The 23810-nt window shown below is 46.8% G+C and overlaps 1 long non-coding RNA gene across 1 annotated transcript; it reads left to right on the top strand.

Annotated features, from left to right (window-relative positions):
• The first annotated feature begins 1827 nt into the window (after positions 1-1827).
• Positions 1828-21613, top strand: LOC108176703 (uncharacterized). The gene is made up of 2 exons (XR_011379166.1): positions 1828-1943; positions 21246-21613. It is a non-coding gene; the product is annotated as an uncharacterized lncRNA (long non-coding RNA).
• Positions 21614-23810: the final 2197 nt, after the last annotated feature.

The following is a 23810-nucleotide window of genomic DNA, read 5'->3' as shown; positions in this document are numbered from 1 at the left end:
AAAGTATCAACCCCTTTGGAAGCAAATGAGTTCTCCGTATTGGTGAATGTAAATCACTCCAAGAATCCAACTTCTAGTTTGTAATCAGGTCATCCTCTGTAGAACAAGGGTTAACTCTCTAAGGCACAAACAGGCTTGCAAATTCACGAATGCAATCCATGCGCCCCCCAGAGAAAAATCAGGGAACAGTCAGATCCAGGAGCAGAAGAAAGGTTGCTGGAGAGAGAAACGCAATCTAAAGACGCAAAGGGCACTCAGCACCTGCCCGCTGGCAAAACCTGGAGGCTGGATTCTCGCTGGCGGTGGAGACAAGGGACTGGGGTGTCTCCTGCTCTGCTGGTGAGAGGTGGAGGGTGCACCCCTTTTCAGGAACCAATCTGGCGACAACTATTGAGAGTGCCCGTATAAGGTTCCCACCGCTCTTCCACTCCTGGGAATTGTTCCCTCAGCGTTGTTCAAAGGAGTTCTTTGTAGCACTATTCATAGAGCAAAATGACGGTCATTGGCTGATTTAAAATCAGCACAAACTTGCTGATAACCTGTATCTCTATGAGGATCCACCCAAAAGTCTGTGGAAAAATGGAACCAAAAGATACGCTTATTTTGGTGCAATACTTTTGGAAATCTGTGCACAGCTTTCTGTGGTACGTATCCACCACATCTGTTTGAAGACCTCTCGTACGCTGCTGTCGAGAATGAATGAGTGAATTTGGGTTGATGGACTTGAAAGAGCTTCCACAAAGCGCTGACTGTCTGAGACCTACTTCCCTGGTCCTGAGACTCTCGGACTTGGGCTGAGCCACACTGCTGGCATCTCAGGGCCTCCCGCCTGCTAGCAGGATGTCCCAGGCACTGCCCAGTTGCCACAAAAGCGATCGGTCTGGCTCTCTAGAGAACCCTGGCTTGTTCACTCTGTAAGGAGGAGAAAAGGACCCGGAGGGAACTGACAACAAAAAGAAATAAGAGCTTCCCAATGAAAAACAAACAAGGGAGACTAAGAGATAGCATCTAGCTATGCACACACGGGTGATTAGACCGGAAAGAGGCATGAGAAAGGGGGGTAGCACAAAAGCCTCAGGAGTGCTTATATTTTTGGAGGAGAGGAACAGAGTCTGGGGTGGATGCAGTCTGCAACAGGGGTAGCCGCACACTTCTAGTGGTTGCTCTGGATGGCGCTTACAATAATTCAGCAAGATTTGCATTTGTGCCGTTGATTGCATCTGTATTATATTTTGCTTTACAACGAAACTGTCAAAACACCCTAGTAAATACGATACAATCAATCTGTGCACTTAGAAAAATTATATACACGCGTGTACAAAAACAAACGCTTGAATGGGAAACAGCGGCTGAGCGTGAGTACATAAAATTACCCCTGGGAGCTAAAGAGAATGTTCCAGTGCGAGGTGGAGGCTCTCCCTCTCCAGTTCCAGAGGCCTGAAGGCGCCGGGCTCGGCAGCCTTCCCACCTGACTCTGTCCAGACAGATGAAGGCAGGAAGGATTACTTCTGATCGTGCCCGCTGGACGTGTGACTCACATTCTGCGGGGTAATTATTTTTGACATTTGACAGTTCTAGGCACAACCTTTTGCAGCTCTGCAATCTTGGCAGGGCCTTTATTTTTGAAGCTTTCATATTTTCCCTTAAGTAACCAAGCGCTCTCAGGATACTTCTTTGGGCGCCTTGTTCAAAGGAAAGGTAGAGCTTTTTGGAGAGTCACAGACCCAGAGGGAAGCTTAACATTTCAGGGAAGACTTCATCCCTTAGCAACAACAGCAAAAACAATAACAAGGAAAGAGTGATCCGTAGGAGAATTTTACCCAGTAAGCCCCGATGTGTGCCACTGGGCTCACAATCATTCCAAACAGGAACTGGGTGCAACTTTCTTCCCAAATCTGTCCCCCAGCGGCCACCCACGCTGCTAACATTCCATCCTGACACAGGTGAGTTCTTTGGGGAGTTTCAAACGTAAATATCTCTAGGAGAAGCAGCTCCCCATGCATACTGGGGTGGAAAGAATGCATAGAGAAAGGATTCTGAACCAGACTGGAGAGAGGACAGGATCTTTGTAAAGAAAAGCCAATTGCCAGGAAGACAAACGCCCAGAACTTTCCCAAGCAGGCAATACAAAGGTGTGAGTGCTTTGTAGGGCTGTCTATGATAGTTTTATTCATCAGATTCTTTTGGTTTCGAGTGACAGAAAACCCAGCTTGGCTGTGCTCACGGGGAATCTGTTGGCTTATCTAATTTTTTTTTTTTTTTTTGACAGGCAGAGTGGACAGTGAGAGAGAGAGACAAAGGTCTTCCTTTGCAGTTGGTTCACCCTCCAATGGCCGCCATGGCCGGCGCGCTGCGGCTGGCGCACCGCGCTGATCTGAAGCCAGGAGCCAGGTGCTTTTCCTGGTCTCCCATGGGGTGCAGGGCCCAAGCACTTGGGCCATCCTCCACTGCACTCCCTGGCCACAGCAGAGAGCTGGCCTGGAAGAGGGGCAACCGGGACAGAATCCGGTGCCCCGACCGGGACTAGAACCCGGTGTGCCGGCGCCGCAAGGCAGAGGATTAGCTTAGTGAGCCGCGGCGCCGGCCGGCTTATCTAATTTGAAAGTCCCATCGTAGATGTGCGGTGGGGATTTTAGGTAGGACTTGGTCCAGACGTCAGACAACCCTTCCAAAGCTTGGTCTTTGCTGCTCCTGGAACTGCTGGGCTCTGTTTTAGAGTCGCTTCCAGCAGGTCATTTGCTTGTGGGGACTCCTGTCTTATCTCAGGGGTGGTTTCAAAGGTTTTTTTTGTCCCCATTTGTTCAGATCATGGTAGCCAAAGTTGTGGGCTGAGCTCTGAATGGCCATGCACTTGTCCCCGAATCAGCCAGGGTAGCCGCTGGATGCCATCTGCTGGGGGCCCACGCTGGAGGCTCTGTTTCCTCCAGGGACAGGAGCTGGGTCAGCCCTACTGATACACCTGCTCCGAGGAACGGCCCTGGTGTGTGGCCAGAGAGACGGAAGTGGGTGCTGGGGTGCAGAGGGCACACGTCCTCTTGGTAATGGTCTCGGCAAAGTGGCCAGAAGTTGAGTTGCTGGGTCATGGCCAGCATCGAAGAACTGTGATGTAAGGGAATGTGATAGAAAAGGCTTTGTGACTGCAGGTGTCTGAGGAGGTCACCTACAATACAGTCAGCTTTGGGAAACCTGGGCTCCAGCTATTAGGGGTGTGTGTGTGTGTGTGTGTGTGCGCGCACACGCCTTACACTTAGGGTGGGGCTCCAGCCCAACAAGCCCACTGGATAGTGAAAATGTTGTGAGCCAGAAATGCACTCAATACACTTGACCTACTAATCATCTGCTTTACAAATGCTCAGAGCACTGGCATTAACCTTGGATAAAATCAACCAACCCAAAACCTATTTTATTTAAATTGTTAATTTTTTTAACTTTTTAAGATATAGTTATTTATTTGAAAGTAAGAGTCAGAGAGAGTCAGAGAGAGAGAGAGAGAGAGAGAGAGAGACAGAGAGATCCTCCATCTGCTGGTTTACTTTCCAAATGGCCCCACTGGCCAGGACTGGGTCAGGCTGAAGCCAGGAGCCAGGAGGAGGGAGCCTCAATGAGGGAGCCACGGGAGAGAGTTTCTCCCAAGACCCACTTCACCCACTTGGTAACTTTGACTCAGGACAAGCCTATCAGCGGGAGCAAGTCCCTTCTGAGTGCCTGGAGGCAAGTTCCTGGCTGGAAACCATGGCAACCGAGCCAGGCCCATCAATTCTCCTAACCCCAAACCTGTCTCGCCTCTTGCCCAGGTGTCCGGGAGGTTGACTCGATCTGTCTGAACGAGCCGTTAGCAAGTTCAGTTTCCACCTCAGCCCTGTTCGGGTGTTTTCTGTGCGGTTGAGATGTTGGATTTTCTTCGCAGCCCCGTCTTTTGCCGTTTTGCACTTGATACGTGTAATCAGTACCATGTGTACTTGCATGTTACAGTGTAGCTTTGCGTGGTTTTCCCATGAGCGATTACAGGGACTCCTGCAGATATTTTTCTGTCAGTGCTCACATGCACGCACATGTGCACTGGGGTGGGGTGGGGTCGGGTGGGGGCGCACATTTTCCCGAAGAGTGTTTGGCATTGCAGATTCAGAAATAAAATTTTCGCATTAGGAGTCCCCACGGGTGACCGGGGTGAAGCCGAGGCGAGTCCACAGAGACAGAAGTTGCGAAACGCATTAGAGATGGGAGAAGGTCCTTCGAACTGTCGCGTGCTTGGGTCTCAGGGGGAGTAACTGCAGACTCCTCCCTTGTGGACCCCACCCCCCCCAGTCCTGCTCTCCCTTAACGTGCAGGGATCAGAATCCTCCCCACCTGAAAGCCAGGGGCTATGCAGTTACTGGTTGCTAACCTCAGGTTTCAGCTGGGTGGGGACACGCTGTGACCGTCAGATGAGTTCCTCTGAGCCTCGGTTTATTCATCTGTAAAATGGGGCTCTACTACTTGCTCCATCAGCTTTCTGAGATGACTCATCATGAGAATCTATTTGAAAATCGTATACGTTAAACACGCAGGTGGAATGGTGTGAATATGTGAGTTGTCCAGAAAGCTGAAGACCTGAACCGAGAGAGAGAGAGAGAGAGAGAGAGAGAGAGAGAACTGAGCAGGGAGTCGTGGCACCAGCCAATGTCAAGGTCAGTGTTCCATCCGACCAATGCCCATGGCAAGCTTCCATGTGACATGAGCAGTCTCGAGGGAGGAACCACAGGAAAGGCTTTTTGGTTTGGTTGAAATATCCTAGAGGGGAGGAGAATTACTCTCTGGAGACAAACACCAAGCATGCAAAAAAAAAAAAAAAAAAAAAAAAGAATCCAGGTCCTGCCTGGAGACCCTGAGGACCCAGATGGCTGGGAAACCTTTCTGGGAACAGGCGTCACCCAACAGCAGGGAGTTCACAAGCCCTGCTGAGGGCGGCTGGACTTCTCCATGTCCAAGGAGGATGGAGCCGATGCATGTGCACCCTTCTTTGCGCTCCTGTGGGTGGCCCGCTCAAGTCGGATCCCCGGAACGGAGGTGTAAGCAGAGGGCCAAAGCTGTGCTAGGAGCAGCCCATCAACCTCTGCCTGGGAGAAAGTGCCTGTGTGAGGTTTCCTGCAGGAGTGGAGGCAGAGGAGAGCTCTCGCATTTGCGTTTGTCTGCAGGTGCCATGGATTCAGCCATCCAAGGACCAGCATGCCTATATAGGTGTGTATGTAAAAACTAGTCTCTACTGAACACGTGTAGGTGATTGTCTTCATATTATTCCCAAAGTGAGATAGCGTCCTAACTACTCCCGTAGCATTGTCATGGCATCAGGTAACATAAGCATAAGCATGAGATGGTTTAAAGTCCATGGGAGGATGTGGCAGGTTTTCTCTATGAGGGACTTGAGCATCTGCGGATCCTGGGATCCAAGGGGGGGGGGCGTGGATGCACTGGAGACGGCAGGTGGGAAGGGGGGGGTACTCCTGGAGAGCAGATGGCATGAGGTAAAGCCTGGTGGGAGAAAGCACCCTGCTGTCTAGGCCAGGGCAGCCTGACTGTAAGATTCCCTGGGAAACCCGGGGGCCTTGGGTTCCAGCTGAGAAGCTGAGCCGAGGAGCCTCTGCTGGGTGGTGCATGATGGAGAGCCGCTGAGGGATTCTGAGAAAGGCCCTGTCTCAGTACATGAGTGGGTGCAGGCGTGCAGGCCAGCTGGGGAGTAGATGGGCGTCAGAGAAGGCTCCTGGGCCCTGTGCTCACAGATGGAGCACACGAGGGATTTAGAAACCAGGTGGACTCAGTTTCCGTTCTTGGTCCCATGAGTGGCCAGCCACTCGATCTCAAGGGGAGGTGGTTTAGCTATGTCTCAGTTTTCCCATCTATAAAATGGGAATCATAATAGTGTGTTCCTGCAAGAATGGCACCAGGAGGGACTGCCTGGCACACCATCCGGCATCACCGATGAATGCCAAGTGGTAGAGAGAGGCTGGCCACGAGGAGCTGTCCAGTAAGCCAGAGGACAGACCATAATGCTCAGGCAAGGAGCCACAGAGGACAATGTGAGAAGTGTGGAGGGAGTCCTCTTTTCCTTCTGTCTTCTAGATCAAAGGTCACTAAGCATGGTCAGGGGGCGGCGCTGGCCTTGTGGCCTGTTTTGTACACCCAGGCATCAGCTTTACATGTTTCGAGAGTTGTTCAAAACACCCTAGTGGCAAGTGTTGTGGTGCGAGGGTTAAGATGCTACTTGAGTTGCCGGATCCCATATCCAAATTCTTGTGGTTGAGTCCCAGCTCCGCTCTCCATCTGGCTTCCTGCTAATGCACACCCTAGAGCAGGGGCAGAGAGAGCAGCTCACCTGCACACCTGCACCCACATGGAGAGCTGGATTTTTTTTTTTTTTTTGACAGGCAGAGTGGACAGTGAGAGAGAAAGACAGAGAGAAAGGTCTTCCTTTTTCCCATTGATTCACCCCCCTCCCCCAATGACGGCTGCGGCTGGCACACCGCGCTGATCCGAAGCCAGGAGCCAGGTGCTTCTCCTGGTCTCCCATGCGGGTGCAGGGCCCAAGCACTTGGGCCATCCTCCACTGCCCTCCCGGGCCACAGCAGAGAGCTGGACTGGAAGAGGAGCAACCGGGACAGAACCGGCGCCCCAACCGGGACTAGAACCTGGGGTGCCGGCGCCGCAGGTGGAGGATTAGCCAAGTGAGCCGCGGAGCTGGACGAGAGCTGGATTGAGTTCCCTGCTCCTGGCTTCAGCCTGGCCCCTGTCAGGACCATCACAGGCATTTGGGAAGTGAATCAGTGGTTCTCTGGCTTGCTGTCTTTCAGATATAACTAACTCAATAAACTTTTAAAAAATGCAAACAAGACAGATGTGACAGAAACATGTTGGCCTACAATACCCAAGATAGGTACTATCTGAGTCTTCACAGAAACATGTCTTTTTTTTTTTTTAAGATTTACTTATTTATTTGGAAGTAAGAGTTACACAGAGAGAGACAGAGACAGAGAGAGAGAGAGAGAGAGGTATTCCATCCACTGGTTCACTCCCCAGTTGGCCGAAAGGGTCAGAGCTGCACCGACCCAAAGCCAGGAGCTAGGAGCTTCCTCCAGGTCTCCCATGTGAGTGCAGGGGCCCAAGGACTTGGGCCATCCTCTACTGCTTTCCCAGGGCACAGCAGAGAGCTGGATCGGAAGTAGAGCAGCCAGGACTAGAACTGGTGTCCATATGGGATGCCAGGACTTCAGGCCAGGGCATTGACCTGCTGCACCACAGCGCCGGCCCCAGAAACACATCTGTTGACCTCTGTCCTGGAACAAGCCCTCAGACATCTAAGCAAGGTTCCATTTGTGGAAAACAAGCATCTATTATACAAACATGTTCACACCCGAAAGGCCCCATCAGCCACCTGCCTCATGTCTCCAGCCCTGGGCCAGAGTGCCAGCCAACCTTCCTGCTGTTGAGAGGAGCTGTGCTTCCTGGAGTTTCCACCTTCCCAGGGCTTTCCTAAAAGCAATTAGCTCCCAGGGCCTGGGCCCTCGAAGCCTCCATTGCTCTCTCATATCTCTGGCTCTCGCTCACAACAATGAACTATTGTAGGAATCCCTAGGGTCTGCAAACATTTATAGGAGCTGGGCGAGGGAGAAAGCATCTTGGGTATTTGCATAATATTTTGGAAAAAAAAATCTTTCGTTCCTGGAAACTTCTAGAAAGTTCTCTTTGTGTAAAGGGTACGGCAGACAAAAAGGTCCCTAGAGCATCAGTCATATCATTGTGTAACAGATCTGGGTCTTATCTGAGCCCAAACAGATTTATAGGCCAAGAGATTTTTTCTTTTTTGGAAGAAACCGGATAGTTAAGCTATAGTTACAAAATACATGACATAATGGAAATGGAGGACTATTTCAGTGAAAAAAATAAAGGAAAATCACAAAGCAAGAGCAAAGATCCCACCAAATTAGATCCAGATGATGGGTGGACTTGACATTGAGCTTCAGTAATAAGCTTTTCCCTTGTATGTATTTCTAGATATAACTGCACCTTAAAAAAATTCTGTTTTAATTTATTAAGCTATGATTAAGATGCCTGAATTTATTTTTTAAATTATTTTTATGTTTTTAATTGGAATTTTAAATTAGTTTTAAATTAGAATTTTAAATTAGCCATCTTTTACTGCTTTTCCAGGCCACAGCAGAGAGCTGGATTGGAAGTGGAGCAGCCGGGACCTGAACCAGCGCCCATATGGGATGCTGGCACTGCAGGCCAGGGCGTTAACCCACTGCACCACAGTGCCGGCCCCACTGTAACATTCTTAATTATTGGTTTGATAAAGGCATAAAACAAAGGTTTATACAACTGTATTTGCAGCAATACTGATATACACAGACTTTTTTTTTTTAAATTTTGACTCCCACATGTAAGAGAGAACACGTGGCTTTTGTTTCTGTGTCCAGGTTTCATTCAACATGGTGTCCTTCAATTCCGTCCATGTTGCTGCAAAGGATGAAATTTCGTTCTTTTTGATAGCTGAATACTATTCCATCATGTGTATGCACCACATTTGCTTTACCCACTCATCTGATGACGGATGTCTTGTTGGAGTCTGTATTTTAGCTACCGTGAGTGGTGCTGCTATAAACTCGCTGGTGCAGGTATCTCTTTGGGACACTGTGTTCAAGCCTTTTGGGTAGGTACCTAGTCCTGGTATTGCTGGACCGTGTGGCAAGCCTATTCCTAGTTTATTAAGAAATCTCCAGACTGTTTTCCACAGTGGCTGTACTAATTTACATTCCCACTAACAGTGTGGTAAGTGTTCCCCTAACTCCGCGTTGCTCTCTCTCTCTTGGATTTTAGCCATCTGACAGGGGTGAGGTGATGTCTCAGTATGGTTTCGATTTGCATTTCCCTGGTGGCTGGTGATGTTGACCATGTCTTCATTTATTTGCTGGCCATTTGTATTTCTTCTTCTGAGGGCTTCCTTTTGAGGCCCTTTGCCATTTCTTAGCTGGTTTGGTTTTGTTGTTGAGTTTTTTAAGTTGCTGATATATTCTGGATATTAATCCTTCATCCGGTAGGTAGCTTGCAAATATTTTTCCCGTTCTGTTGGATGTCTCTTCACTCTATTGATCATTTCCTTTGCTGGGCAGAAGCTTCTGAGTTTGCAATAGTCCCGTTTGTTTAGTTTTGCTTTTGTTGCCTGTGCTTTGGGGATCTTGTTCAAGAAGTTATCCCCTACTCCAGCGTCTTGGAGTGTGTCCCTATGCTTTCTTCCAGCCACTTCAGAGACTCCGGTCTTACATTTGCATCTTTCATCCATCTAGAGTTGATTTTTGTGTATGGTAAGAGGTATGGGACTGATTTCATTCTTCCGCATAACTACATCCAGTTTTGCCAACACCATTTATTGAAGAGATTATCCTTACTCCACTGTGTGGCTAAACAGTTTTGTCAAAAATCAGTTGGCTGTGTGTAGGTGGATTAATTTCTGGGCTGTCTATTCTGTCCCATTGATCTATGTATTTGTTTTTATGCCAGTACTATGCTGTTTTAATTATTATAGCTTTATGGTATGCTTTGGAGGCAGGAATTGTGACGCTTTCAGCTGGATTTTTCTTGGTCCTGGTTGCTTTGGCTGCTCTGGGTCTTTTGTGATTCCATGTGGATTTTAGGATTGTTCTTCTAATACCGTAAGGAGTATCATTGGTATTTTGGTAGAGATTGCATTGAATCTGTAGATTGCTTTAGATGGCTTAGAAATTTTAATGGCATTGATTCTTCCAATCCATGGAAGATGCTTGAATTAGATTCTTGATTTTCTCAGTGCAGAATGCTGTCCTTGTTGAATTATATTTTAACACTCAGGAAAGGAGCCCATCCATCCACTCACTCACCTTTTCCTTCAACAGATGGATTTTAAATGCTTATGATGTTCCAAGAATAATGCTGGGACCATTATGGAGGGTATATCCATGGGGAGACACAAGTTAATAAACAAATGGTGGAAATCAAGGTGATTTCTGTGAAGGGAAAAACAGCATTTTAAAGAAAAGATTTATTTTATTTATTTATCTGTAAAGCAGGGTATGAGAGAGAGAGAGAGAGAAAGAGAGAGAGAGAGAGAGAGAGAGAGAGAGAGAGATCTTCTATCCTCTGGTTCACACCCCAAATGGCCTCAATAGTTTGGGCTGGGCCAGGCCTGGCCAGGCCAAAGCCAGGAGCAAGGAACTCCATCTGGGTCTCCCATGTGGGTAGCAGGAGCCCCAGTACTTTGGGCCGTTCTCTGCTGCTTTCCCAGGAGCGTTAGCAAGGAGCTGGATCCGAAGTCGGAGCCCCTGGTCTTGAATTAGCACTTTGATATGGGTTGCCAATGGTGTAAGCAGTGGCTTGACTCCCTGCACCTCAGTGACAGCCATGAAAGCAGCATTTTGTAACAGAAGCAGCAGGAATTTGGGGCACCCTACTGAAAAAAGCAAAGGGTCTCCGAGGACTGGATAGGATCACAGAGAACTGAGAATGCCTTAGGTCAGGCTCCCCAGAAAGGACCCTCAAAAGTGGGTTCCTGGGCTGAAAATATGTGTGTTCCTGAGAGGGTGATGAGAAGGCTGGGGTGTACAAATAACAGAATTCTGTCTTGGTCTCCCACGTGGGTGGCAGGGACACAGGTATCTTCTGGTAGACGTCTTCCCAGGTGCATTAGCAGGAAGCTGGATTGGAAGTGGAGTAGTGAGGACAGGAACAGGCTCTCTGATACGGGATGCTGGCGTTGCAAGCTGCAGCTTAACCTGCTGTAGAACAACAAGGAATGAAATGCTACGACGTGGATGAATCTTGAAGACCTTTGGTTAGTGAAGTAAGCAAGGGCTAAAAGGGCACTATTGTATGATTCCACTTATATGAGGTACCTTGAGGAGTGAAATTCATGGAAACAAAAGATAGAGTGGGTAAAGCCGCCACCTGCAGTGCCGGCATCCCATATGGGCACAGGTTTGAGTCCTAGCTGCTCCACTTCTGATCCAGCTCTCTGCTATGGCCTGGGAAAGCAGCAGAAGCTGGCTCAGTCCTTTGTCTCCTGCACCCACGTGGGAGACCTGGAAGAAGCTCCTGGCTCTTGGCTTTAGCCTGGCTCAGCCCTGGCTGTTGTGGCTGCCTGGAGAGTGAACCAGCAGATGGAAGATCTCTCTCTATTTCTGTAACTCTGAATTTCAAAATAAATAAATAAATCTTAAAAAAATCAAACTGGCAAAAACTGAATATATATATATATATTATCTATCATTCCCTGTTAAAATTTAATTGAGGGAATTACATCAAATTGAGAAGCTTCTGTGAAAAAGAAACACTCAGCAAAGTGAAAGGCAACTGACAGAATGGGATAAAATATTTGTGAACTATTCAACTAATAAAGGATTAGTAACCAGAATATATAAAGAGATCAAGAAACTCAACAACAAAACAAACAATCCAGTTAAGAAATGGGTTAAAGGCCTTTAACAGGCATTTTTCAAAGGGGAAATCCAAATGGCCAACAGACACATGAAAAAATGCTCAGGATCACTAGCCATCAGGGAAATGCAAATCAAAACCACAGTGAGGTTTCACCTCACCCCAGTTAGAATGGCTCTCATCCAAAAATCAAACAACAAATACCGGCAAGGGTGTGGGGGATAATGGTAACTTAATCCACTGTTGGTGGGAATGTAAATTGGTACAACCACTGTGGAAGACAGTATGGAGATACCTCAAAAATCTGAATATAGACCTACCATATGACCCAGCCATCCCACTCCTGGGAATTTACCCAAAGGAAATAAAATCATCATATGAAAGCGTTATCTGTACCTCCACATTTTTTATAGCTCAGTTCACAATAGTTAAGATATGGAACCAACCCAGGTGTCTATCAACTGAAGACAAAACACAGTGGCCAAAAAAAAAAAAAAAAAAAAAAAGGAAAAAGAAAAAGAAAAAGAAATTCTGTCATTTGCAACAAAATGGATGCAGCTAGAAAACACCATACTTGGTGACATAAGTCAATCTCAAAAAGACAAATACCGTATGTTCTCCCTGATTTCTGGTAACTAGTAGAGCACCTAAAATGTAATCTATAGAAGTGAAATTGACACTTTGAGATGCGATGAATTTGAATAGCCCTTGTCTCAACTGTTGAGGAACAACAGTTTCTCTTTTTTTTCATACTATTTGTTGAACTCTACTTAGTGTAGGCTTACTCTTATGTGTATGAACTTAATTGAAAATAGATCTTAGTAGGCTGGCGCCACGGCTCACTAGGCTAATCCTCCACCTGCGGTGCCAGCACACCGGGTTCTAGTCCCGGTTGGGGAGCCAGATTTTGTCCCGGTTGCTCCTCTTCCAGGCCAGCTCTGCTGTGGCCCGGGAGTGCAGTGGAGGATGGCCCAAGTGCTTGGGCCCTGCACCCCATGGGAGACCAGGAGGAAGCACCTGGCTCCTGGCTTCGGATTGGCACAGTGCGCTGGCCATAGCAGCAGGGTGAACCAAGGGAAGGAAGACCTTTCTCTCTGTCTCTCTCTCTCTCTCTCACTGTCAAAAAAAAAAAAAAAAGAAAGAAAGAAAGAAAGAAAGAAAGAAAGACAATAGATCTTAGTAAACAATAGGAATAGGAATAAGAGAGGGAGGAGGAAGAAAGGCAAAAGTGTGGGTGGGAGAGCACGTAGGGTGGGAAGAATCACTATGTTTATATATATATATATACATATATATATATGAAATTCATGAAGTTTGTATACCTTAAATAAAAGATTTCTAGGTAAAATAAAAAAGAGAGAGAGAAATTGGAAAATAAATTTGAATTCCTGCCCCCCCCCCAAATTTTAAATGAGAACATACTGAGCATATTTTAATAGCTGGTTCTTTTCACTTAAATATGTCTTCAGTGGCTTTTGTTATCAACTGATAAATACCTTCTTTATTCTGACTGCACAGCTACATAGTAGCTCAATAAATGAATGAGCCAGGATTCGTTGATCCAGTTCCTACTAGAAAAATTCAGGTTGTTTTCAATGCTTTGCTAGCCCATAGCATGCTGTAATGACTAACCTTGTGCGTGTAGTATTTCCCATGTGCACGAGGATATTCTTGGGATCAATTCCTATGAGCTTACTGGGTCAACCAGCATTTTGCCAAATACAAAGTGGGGTTGCATCAACTTTGGCCAGTGCATAGCAGAATCTCTCTCTCTCCACAGCTTAACAACATATGTCATCTAATATGTCTTTCTTTCTATTTATCATCTATCAATCAATCAATCCTCTATCATCTACCTATCATCTGTCTACCTATCTATCCTTGTTACCTAATGCATTATTTTTGGCCTATTGCCCATCTGGCAGGCAAAAAAGATTATTTAATGTAATTCTAAGATCTTTTTACTGAAATATAATATAGACATGGAAAGGTTTGTGTGTCCTGGTCCATGGCCGATTCATGAGAATTAGTGGGGGAACTGAGGATAACAAAATGAGGAAATGATAAGAGGCATGGTTTCAACAGTATGGGATCTTGTTAATGGAGCTGGTAGTAAACCAACTTTCTTCAAACAAAATTTGCCCTAATTTGCAGCGTGTGCTAATTTCAGTAGTGTAAATAATCCCATCAAGGCCAATTTCAAGGTATCAGCATGACAGCCTTGTAAGAAGAGTTGAAAAGATGTGTATACTTGGATCTGTGAACCAGTACACAAATAAATTACAGCCTGTTTATATGCCTGGATAACATGGGCACTACAATGCATGCATATCTCATAAACCATTCATAGAAAGGTGCTTCGAGGGGCTGGTGCGGTGGCTCACTTGGTTAATCCTCCACCGACGGTGCCGGCATCCCATATGGGCACTGGGTTCTAGTCCCAATTGCTCCTCTTTGAATCCAGCTCTCTGCTGTGGCCTGGGAGGGTGGTGCAGGATGGCCCAGGTGCTTGGGCCCTGTACCCACATGAGAGCCCAGGAGGAGGCATCTGGCTCCTGGCTTTGGATTAGTGCATCGCGGCTGTAGCGGCCATTTGGGGACTGACCCAATGAAAGGAAGACCTTTCTCTCTGTCTCTCTCTCTCTCACTGTCTATAACTCCACCTGTCAAAAAAATTTAAAAAAAGAAACGTGCTTCAAAAAGTTCATGGGAAATGGAAACAAAAGATAAGCTTACTTTGGGGCAAGTATTAATTTTTAAAATTTATTTGAGAGGCAGAGTTACAGAGAGAGAGGGAGAAACAGAGAGAAAGGTCTTCCATCCCTTGGTTTACTCCCCAAATGGTCACAATGGCCGGAGCCACGCTGATCCGAAGCCAGGAGCCAGGAGCTTCTTCCTAGTCTCCCACGTGGATGCAGGGACCCAAGCCCTTGGGCTGTCTTCCACTGCTTTTCACAGGCCATAAGCAGAGAGTTGGATTGGAACATGAACCGGCACCTATATGGGGTATCAGGACAGCAGACAGAGGCTTAGCCTACTATGGCACAGTGCCAGCTCCAGGGACAAGTATTGTGAAACCCACTATCAGGTAGGTTGGGGACTTGACGGGGAGGTCTTATTCGTACCCTCCTTCCAGTACACATGGCCCTCAGTGACCTTTCTGTGCCAATGTAAAAAGCCTGGGAGCAGATGAGTGGGTGATACAGGAATTGAACACATAGTAACCTTGGCTATTTCTTATTGAGTACTGTAGATGCAGGAGGCTGATAGGGAGAAAGCCAGCAAAGCATCTCCTCTTTCTACTCCTGCTTGCCCCAATAAGAGGATGCTTGGGCCACGAGGAGGGCAGAGAGCAGTCTTGGGGGTGCTGGGGTGGAAAGGTAGATGTTACATTTTCAGACTTGGCTAATATATCCTTTACGTATGTTCAAGTAGCATTGATGCCTGTCTTCAGTAGTTGAGAAATATCTGGGTTTAAAACCAGGGGTATGTGAACTCTCTCCTGGCTTGGGCCCACTTGCTCCACTTCCCTTCCATGACAACACAACCCATTCACTGAGGAGTTCTTCTGTTCTGGAAAATACGGCCATTATCCAGTGGACCCAGAGCTGGTGTACCCTGCATGAGGTGAGTGTTGAGATTGAGGCATTGGCTCTCATGGGCCCAGAGATGGCTGGAGCAAGTCCTAGGAAGCGGATTTGGTAGGCCTGGGGTATTAATGTGCCTGGCCAAGAGTGAAGACTTTTCATCCTGCACGGTGCTTGCCTTACATCCTTGCCAGTCTGACTCCAAAAGTCCTAGCTGGATTCTTTGTAGGGTCACGGTTAGCAGCGGTAGCAGCTTCAGGTCCTGTAGGCATCTCATTGAGGAGCCCGTGTACCCCAAACAGGCCCAGCAGGAAAGACAATTTCCATGGCAGCACCAGGACAGATGCCCAGGCTGCCCTAGGGACCTTGTTGGGTTCTTCCTAGTCATGGACAGGCCTTGGTGATTCATTTCATTTCTTTCTTTCATTCTGTCCCATGTGGCATATCTGAGGGTGGTTATGGGGGATCTGCCTGTGTGCGTGTGTGTGTGTGTGTGTGTGTGTGAAATAATGATCATGGTGTGAGAGGCCCAAGCGTTCATGGGGAAGCTAAAACAAAACAATAACTTGAAGATATGAATCATTGCATAAAATGACTCTGTGAAGAATGACCCAGGTCATAGGGAGTGGTGGTCTTAAGACATTCTTAAATTTATAGCTTTTTGCATGAAATTTAGCTCTGAGCTAGACAGACCACGCAAACTCTGTGATTTAGTAGATAGCAACGTATGGCAAGAACATTGAGGGTTACAGTGATCTCCCTCCTGGAATGTGTTAATTTAGCGTTTGCTGGGCTGCATGAGATGCACAGGGCACTGGGAGATAATCACCCTGTCTGAGGAAGGAGGGGAGCCCATAAATAGAAAAAGAGATCCTGGGGTCAGAACCAGAGCTGTGAGCCAGGCAGGGAAGTGGCTCTGGTTGGGTGAGGTGCGGCTGCTCCAGAGCCATGCCGGCCTGGGGCGGGAGGGAGAGAAGAGGGGACTTTTCTTACTGCCTGCTATCAGGGTAGACTAGGGTCAAGGAAATGGGTAGGATTAGAGAGAGAGAATAATCAACATTTTTCAAATATGTGGTAATTGGGAAGCACCAGTAATTCCAGGCATAATTCCTCAGGACTAGATATTGTCTTAAAAAATTACCAAACTGGGGCCAGCGCTGGGTGTAGTGGATAAAGCCACCGCCTGCAGTGCCAGCATCCCCTATAGATGCTAATTCAAGTCCTGGCTGCTCCACTTCTGATCCAGCTCTCTGCTGTGGCCTGGGAAAGCAGTGGAAGATGGCCCAAATCCTTGAACCCCTACACTCACGTGGGAGACCTGGAAAAAGTTCCTGGCTCCTGGCTTTGGATCGGCCCAGCTCTGGCTGGTGCAGCCATTTGGGGAGTGAACGAGTGGATGGAAGACCTCTCTCTCTCTCTCTCTCTGCCTCTGTTTCTCTTTCTGTGAAATTCTTTCAAATAAATAAATAAATAAATCTTTAAAAAAATTAGATCCAGCCAAACAGTGATTTGTTAAATTATGATAAAATATATATCACATATCATTTATCAGCTTATAATTGTTTTAAATTGAGAGGCAGAGAGGGAGAGAGAGAGAGAGAGAAAGAGAACGAGAGAGAGAGGTATCTCACAATGGCAGGTTCTCTCCCCCCAAAGTCTACAACGACTGATGCTGGGGTGAGAGCCGGGAACTCAATCCAGGCCTTCCTTGTGACTAACAGGAGCTCAAGCACTTGAGCCATCCCCACTGACTCCCAGGGGCTTCATTAGCAGGAAGCCGGAGCCTGGCGCCCAGGCACCCTGATGAGAGATGTCTGTGTCTTAACTGCTAGGCCACATGCTTGCCCCCATTCAACTATTTTTGAGTACAAATTTCAGAGGCGTTGAGTACATTCACATGACTGTGCAATCAACTTGCTTTTAGTCTAAATGATTTAACTTAACATTGATAGCTGTGCTTTGTTAAAAAAAAAAAAAGAAAACAAAACAAAACAAAACAGGCATACAACAAACTCATGAAAAAGTGCTCAGGATCATTAGTCATCAGGGAAATGCGAATAAATCTACAATTAAGTGTCACCTCATTTCTGTGATCCCCAAATCAAAAAACAACAAATGCTGGCAAGATAGTGGAGAAAAAGGCAACCTAATACATTTTTTTTTTTTTTGGACAGGCAGAGTGGACAGTGAGAGAGAGAGACAGAGAGAAAGGTCTTCCTTTGCCATTGGTTCACCCTCCAATGGCCACCGCGGCTGGTGTGCTGCAGCTGGCGCACCGCGCTGATCTGATGGCAGGAGCCAGGTGCTTCTCCTGGTCTCCCATGAGGGTGCAGGGCCCAAGGACTTGGGCCATCCTCCACTGCACTCCCGGGCCATAGCAGAGAGCTGGACTGGAAGAGGGGCAACTGGGACAGACTCCGGCACCCTGACCGGGACTAGAACCCGGTGTGCTGGCACTGCAAGGTGGAGGATTAGCCTATTGAGCCGCGGCGCCGGCCATTTGTTTGTTTGTTTGTTTGTTTTTAGATTTATTTATTTATTTGAAAGGCAGAGTACAGACAAAGGAATCTTCCATCTGCTGGTTCACTTCCAAAATGGCCACAATGGCCTGAGCTGCGCTGGAGCCAGGAGCTTCTTCCGGGTCTCCCACACACAGGTGCAGGGACCCAAGCACTTGTACCATCTTCTACTGCTTTCCCAGGCCATAGCAGAGAGCTGGATTGGAAGTGGAACAGCCGGGACTCGAACCAGTGCCCATATGGGATGCTGATGCTGCAAGCGGAGGTTTAACCTATATCCCCGGCGTCACCTAATACATTGTTGATGGGAATACAAATTGGCATAATCACTATGGAAAATAGTATAGAGAATCCTCAGAAAGCTAAAAATAGATCTACTATATGACCCACCCATCCCACTCTTGGGATTGGAGTGTAATATTTCACCTCCGACAGATATGAAATAGCCCAGGAAAGATTTACCTGCACTCCCATATTAATAGTAGTTCAATTCACAGAAGCGAAGATACGGAATCAACTTAGGTGTCCATCAACTGATGACTGAGTAAAACAAATGTGATATTTGCAACAAAATAAGTGCAACTAGAGATAATTAGACCAAGTGAAAAAAGTCAAAACCGGCAAGACAAGTATCACTTCCCACTTTTCTTTCATTTGTAGGAGTTGATGTAGAGTGTAAGCAGTGTGTGGATGTCACATCACTGGGTATTTACTTGTAAATACTGCTTCACTGAACTGTACCATGGAAAGGACACTGCACTGTTCTATCCCCACATTGTGGTCATTGTCATGAACCCCTCACCCTGTGATGTTAATATCTCTGCTTTCAGGAAAAAATAATATATATGTGTGTGTATACAATATTTACATTTGAAGTGCGTGTGGCAAAATGTTAAAATCGTAAAATGAGAAAGAGAGCGAGAGAGAGAGCGAGAGTGCACAGGCAAAATTCTTCAAAGGTTTCGGAGAGTTCCACTGTGATCCTGGCCATGGTGTCACTGTTGATGGACATTTGGATGTCTTCAAAGTTCGAAGCTTCTAGAAACCTTGCTGTGCAGAGCGTTCCTTTGTCCTTCCATATACATTGTTGCAAACTTGGAAATTTTCCTGTAGTTGAGTCTCCTGGAGCTGAATGGCTGGAATGAACACGGTTCTGTGTATAATGCATCTGATACAACTTATCAGATTGTCTTCCCAGAAAGTCATGCCATTTACAGTCCTACCACCAGCATAGGACAGAGGACAGGATAAAATTTTATTGCTTTATGTATCCTGGTGTGTGTGAATTTTTATATAATAAAAGTCATCGTGCAGCAAATATTTCACTGATTTGTGTTTTTTTTTAAAGATTTATTTATTTATTTATTTATTTGACAGGCAGAGTGAACAGTGAGAGACAGAAAGAAAGGTCTTCCTTTTTTCCATTGATTCACCCCCCCCAATGACGGCTGTGGCCGGTGCACTGTGCCGATCCGAAGCCAGGTGCCAGGTGCTTCTTCCTGGTCTCCCATGCAGATGCAGGGCCCAAGGACTTGGGCCAGCCTCCGCTGCCCTCCTGGGCCACAGCAGAGAGCTGGACTGGAAGAGGAGCAACCAGGACAGAATCAGGTGCCCCAACCAGGACTAGAACCCGGTGTACCAGCACAGCAGGCAGAGGATTAGCCTAATGAGCCGCGGCATCGGCCCTCCCACACCTTTTTTAAAAAAGATTTATTTATTTATTTGAAAGGCAGAGTTACAGGAAGAGAGAGAAACACACGCACAGAGAGAGAGAGAGAGAGAGGGAGAGGGAGAGAGAGATATTTTTAATCCATTGGTTCACTCTCCCAAAGGCCACAGTGGCCAGGCTAGAGCCAGACTGGAGCCAGGAGTCAGGAGCTTCCTCCAGGTCTCCCACATGGATACAGGGGCTCAAGCTCTTGGGTCATTTTTTACTAATTTTCCAGGCATACCAGTAGGGAGCTGTTTGGGAAGCAGAACAGCTGGGACTCAAACAGGTACACAGATGGGATGTGGGCCTCACAGGTGGTGGCACAACCCCCTATGGCACAACCCCCTATGCTGGCCCATCAAAGCCATCTTGATATCTTGTAGTGGTTTTTTATTGTGGTTTGTAAGCATTTGTATTTGAATAATTCCAGGGGCTCTTTCAAAATGTCAATCTTTTAAAAAAATTCTTTATTAATATAAAAACAGATTCATTGTATTTCATAGGTACAGTTCTTTTTTTATGATTTATTTATTTATTTATTTGAAGAGTTACACAGAGAGAGGAGAGACAGAGAAAGAGAGATGTCTTCCATCTGCTGGTTCACTCACCAATTGGCCGCAATGGTCAGCGCTACATCGATCCAAAGCCAGGAGCCAGGAGCTCCCATTTGGGTGCAGAGGCCCAAGGACTTGGGCCATCTTCCACTGCTTTCCCAGGCCATAGCAGAGAGCCGGATTGGAAGTGGAGCAGCCGGGTCTCAAACTGGCACCCATATGGGATGCTGGTGCTTTAGGCCAGGGCGTTAACCCACTGTGCCACAGCGCCGGCCCCCATAGGTACAGTTCTAAGAAGATAAGCATACTTCTCACCTTTTCCCTTCTCCTTCCCTCAATCCCTTCCTTCCTTTCCTTTTTTCTTTAATTTTTTGCAAAGACATAATTTCAATCCCCTCTATAATCACCACTAACCTTAGTATCCAACAAGGAAAGCATAGGAAGACTACAGTTCCGTGGCTGTGTAAACAGGGCTAAAACAATCATTTTCCAAGATGTCCATTTCATTCCTATACATGTGTTTCATATTAACTGCCACATACTACAGAAACCTTGATATTTATCTTCTGGGGACTGGCTTATTTCACTGAACATGATGGTTTCCAGTTGCTCCCATTTTGTTGCAAAAGACAGGATTCCCACCCACCAGGAACCCACTAACTGGGATCTGTAGGGAAGGTGGCCTGGGAACCTGTATTTTTAAACCACCACCTCCATGATTCTTATGTATTCTAGAGTTTGAGAGCATCTAGAGAATATGGGGATGCTATCATTAATCTCTGAATGGAACACACCGGTGGCCTTCATTTTGGGGACATGTTTTCAACCACTTGCTGTTTTTTATTACTGGGACTTGGGCAAAAAAATATTACCCACCCTCCTTTGTTATTACGTGGCTTGGGAAATCCCTTCATCCCAATTCCAAGGTTTTCTCCATGCAAAAAAACAAGGTAGGGAAAGAAACCATCTGCAAAGCTATACTGACTTCTTCTTCAAGGCAAATTTTGGAGGAAATCGTGGGGTGCTTTGCTCAAGCAACACCTTCGCCCTGAAAGCAAAGGAAGGAAACTTAGATCTTTGGAATCGACTTAATTCTGCTGCAAGGGATCTCAAATTATGTGCATTTTATGATAAGCAGTAGGGGTACCAGAGTCTTCCTAGCTTTCACAGTGAGGATCACCTGGGGCTGAATTGTCAAAGTCTCAGATTCTAGCATGTGTTAATTAGAGTTGTCAACCTGGCTTGAGACAGCTGAAAGGCTGTGTGGTTAGGAATATGTAAGGGGGTTGTTGGGGGAATTGGCTCACGCGATTATTGTAATAGTAATAAAGGCAATTTCCCTTCCTTTCTTTTCATATTTTAACTAACAAAACCCAGCTACTGATATTTGTGAGTGACCTGTGACTGATCTTGTGCATAACAATGTTTGCCTAAGAATTTCAGAGTCTACAGATATAAGATGACTGGGATGGCGACCTCACACCCAGCTAAGGAGAAAGACTACAGCCTTCACCTGCAAACAGCTGGGCTCCACATCAAGAACCCTCCACCCCAGGACCCTGCGTACCCTGAGTGGCCATTGGAGCAAAGTCTGAAAGTCTGCCTAGCTGTCGATTGACTGGACTCCTTGTGTTTTTTCCTTTACTTTCCCTGTGGTTACCCCTTTCCCTTTAAAAAACCTTCTGTGTGGGCAGAAAGAGCACATTTTGGATGGAGACATCTCTCTTCCCCCAAGACCCCTGGATGCTGCTGCTACTTCCTTTTTTTTTAAAATAAACGATTTCATTTCATATGTGATACATCACATTAACAGACTGAAGCCTCAGTTTCTCCATTTGTAAAACTGCGAGGGCTCTTTCTTAGAGGTTTGGGAAGAATGAAGTCAGCCAGCTGCAGATGAAGTGGCTAGCCCTGGTCCTACATCGTCAGAGCTTGGTGACTGCTTCCTGCCATCCTGTTCCCTTTGGGATCATTATGTGTGTTCAAATCCTCCAGAGCTTTTGATGAATTTATGCTTGCCTGTTATGCAAATGAGTGAGACTGGCTTGCTGGGAGGATGGCAAACAGCAGTTCTGGGAGAGCAAAGACCTCCCTGTATATCTGACCTCACTTTCTCCAACTTTGACCCATGCACCTGCCTCACCTGGAGCTCACTTTAACAATGATTGCACCAACAGAGTAGATTTCTGGCTGTCACTCCATACATATGGGATCGGAGGCTTACAAGCAGGGTCTATGATCAGCTTTTCAACAAGGACTCTCAAGGCTCAGCAATCCTAGCGTTGGGGAGCAGAGGGAAGGGGCTTTGAATATTCATTCACAAGGACCTCCTTCCAGAGAGAGAACCCAGAATTGGCCTCTGACATGCAAATGTCCAGCCATAGTCTGACTCACTTCCCAGCATCCTTCCAGGCATCTTTGTTTCTAGGGCCCCGCTGCCCTGGGATGTTCCGGGGACACAGTTGTCCCAGCTGGAGCAGAAGAGAAACCTGATCTAGCAGTCTAGCATTTCCTGCTCTGTCTATTGAGCTCCGTAGCCTTCTTTCATGGTCTCCCTCCACCCCCTCTCTCTTGGCAGTGAGGGATGTGAGTCGTGCACAACTGTTTGGATGTGTCATCTCAGGTTGACACTGGGCTTCTTGGGAGTCTTGGCCAAGACAGCCACCTTTGCTGAAAAGCTATGAAACGTGATCCCCAAAACAAAATGCTGGAAGTACGGCATGTCCTGTGGACTCCCTTGTGGAAGTGACAGGTGGTGACTTGGCTGAGTCTAGAGATGCCTGCATATTCCAGGAACCAGTGCCAAGTTTCCATTCCAGCTAGCCTCTCAGTTTTCCTATGACGAGTTCAACATTTGAACAAATGGAGAACCTCAGATTCGCACAATTTCGAGGGGGCTCAGCTTGTTTGAAAATGGTCTTTTGCTGTGATAACAGGAGCCTGTGCTAATAGGTGAGAGCAGGCTCAAACTCAGAGACGGAGCTTGAATTCTTCCGTGGCCTTGTACACGGGTCAGAGGGTCAATGCAGCACTATGCCGGGAACTCCCTGTGGGACAGCCATGCAGGGGAGGTGCTGAGCTTAGAACTCAAGGCTGGCCCTGGAGTTCCTACTGGGGTTTATCCATGCAAAAGCATACAAGAGGATGGGAAAGGGAAGAAGACTCTGCCCTTGCCTGTGCGCACATGTCTCCCTTTTCCTACTCTCAAAATGAAGATAAAGAGTGATTCTTGGCAGACAAAGTAGTCTATTCGTTTTCCTCATCCTGGCCAATAATGAAAGCATTCTGTGATGGATCATCATGATTAAGTCAGGCCTCTCTACAGCCAAAATGACTAACATCGCTGAACTGAAAGCCAAAACCAAAGTGCTAGGAGTTGTCCTTCACTGAATTTGATAACAATTTTTGCTAATGCCAAAGAATCTTGTATCTAAGACACACATGTTCTGTGGTCAAATGCCTCAGTCAAATGGATGATCTGAGTTTCCTGTGGCTAATTCTCAGGCATGAGAAACTAATTTTCCAAGCAGCATTCAGTGATCCAGCTGGTGATTTAGCAGGTGCACCCTTAGAAGGTTGTCAAGGCAACCCCAGCTATAGATGGTGTATTGGTTGGGTTTTATGATACGCAGATCCCACCATGGAGCTTGTTGTGTAGGGCGTGGTAGTGCTATCGTGGGGAGAAGGTTATCAGGAGTGGATAGAATGCAGGCTCATGGCAACCGCATTAGACTCAGATAGGACAGTGATTCAGAGGCGGCCTGGGCCAGGCTGAGGTGGCGGAGGGATTGAATATGGGCCACTCCAGGTGGCTGACACTGGCTCAGGAAGGGCTGACAGTGAACATTTTATGCCAATAGCACTCCCGGTGGCTGAGATAGCAAGTCCTCAGTGAAGGAGAGCCAGGTCAGGGCATCTTCATGTCCATTATAGATGGAGTTTCATGCACCAGTAGAACACTCCTGTGAGAAACACAAGAGTGATTTTGCTTCACTTCCTA

Source organism: Oryctolagus cuniculus, chromosome 1, assembly GCF_964237555.1.
Source record: "Oryctolagus cuniculus chromosome 1, mOryCun1.1, whole genome shotgun sequence".
In the NCBI taxonomy this organism is placed as follows: Eukaryota; Metazoa; Chordata; class Mammalia; order Lagomorpha; family Leporidae; genus Oryctolagus; species Oryctolagus cuniculus.
The sequence above is the reverse complement of the archived record's forward strand: the minus strand, read 5'-3'. Positions and strand labels throughout refer to the sequence as shown.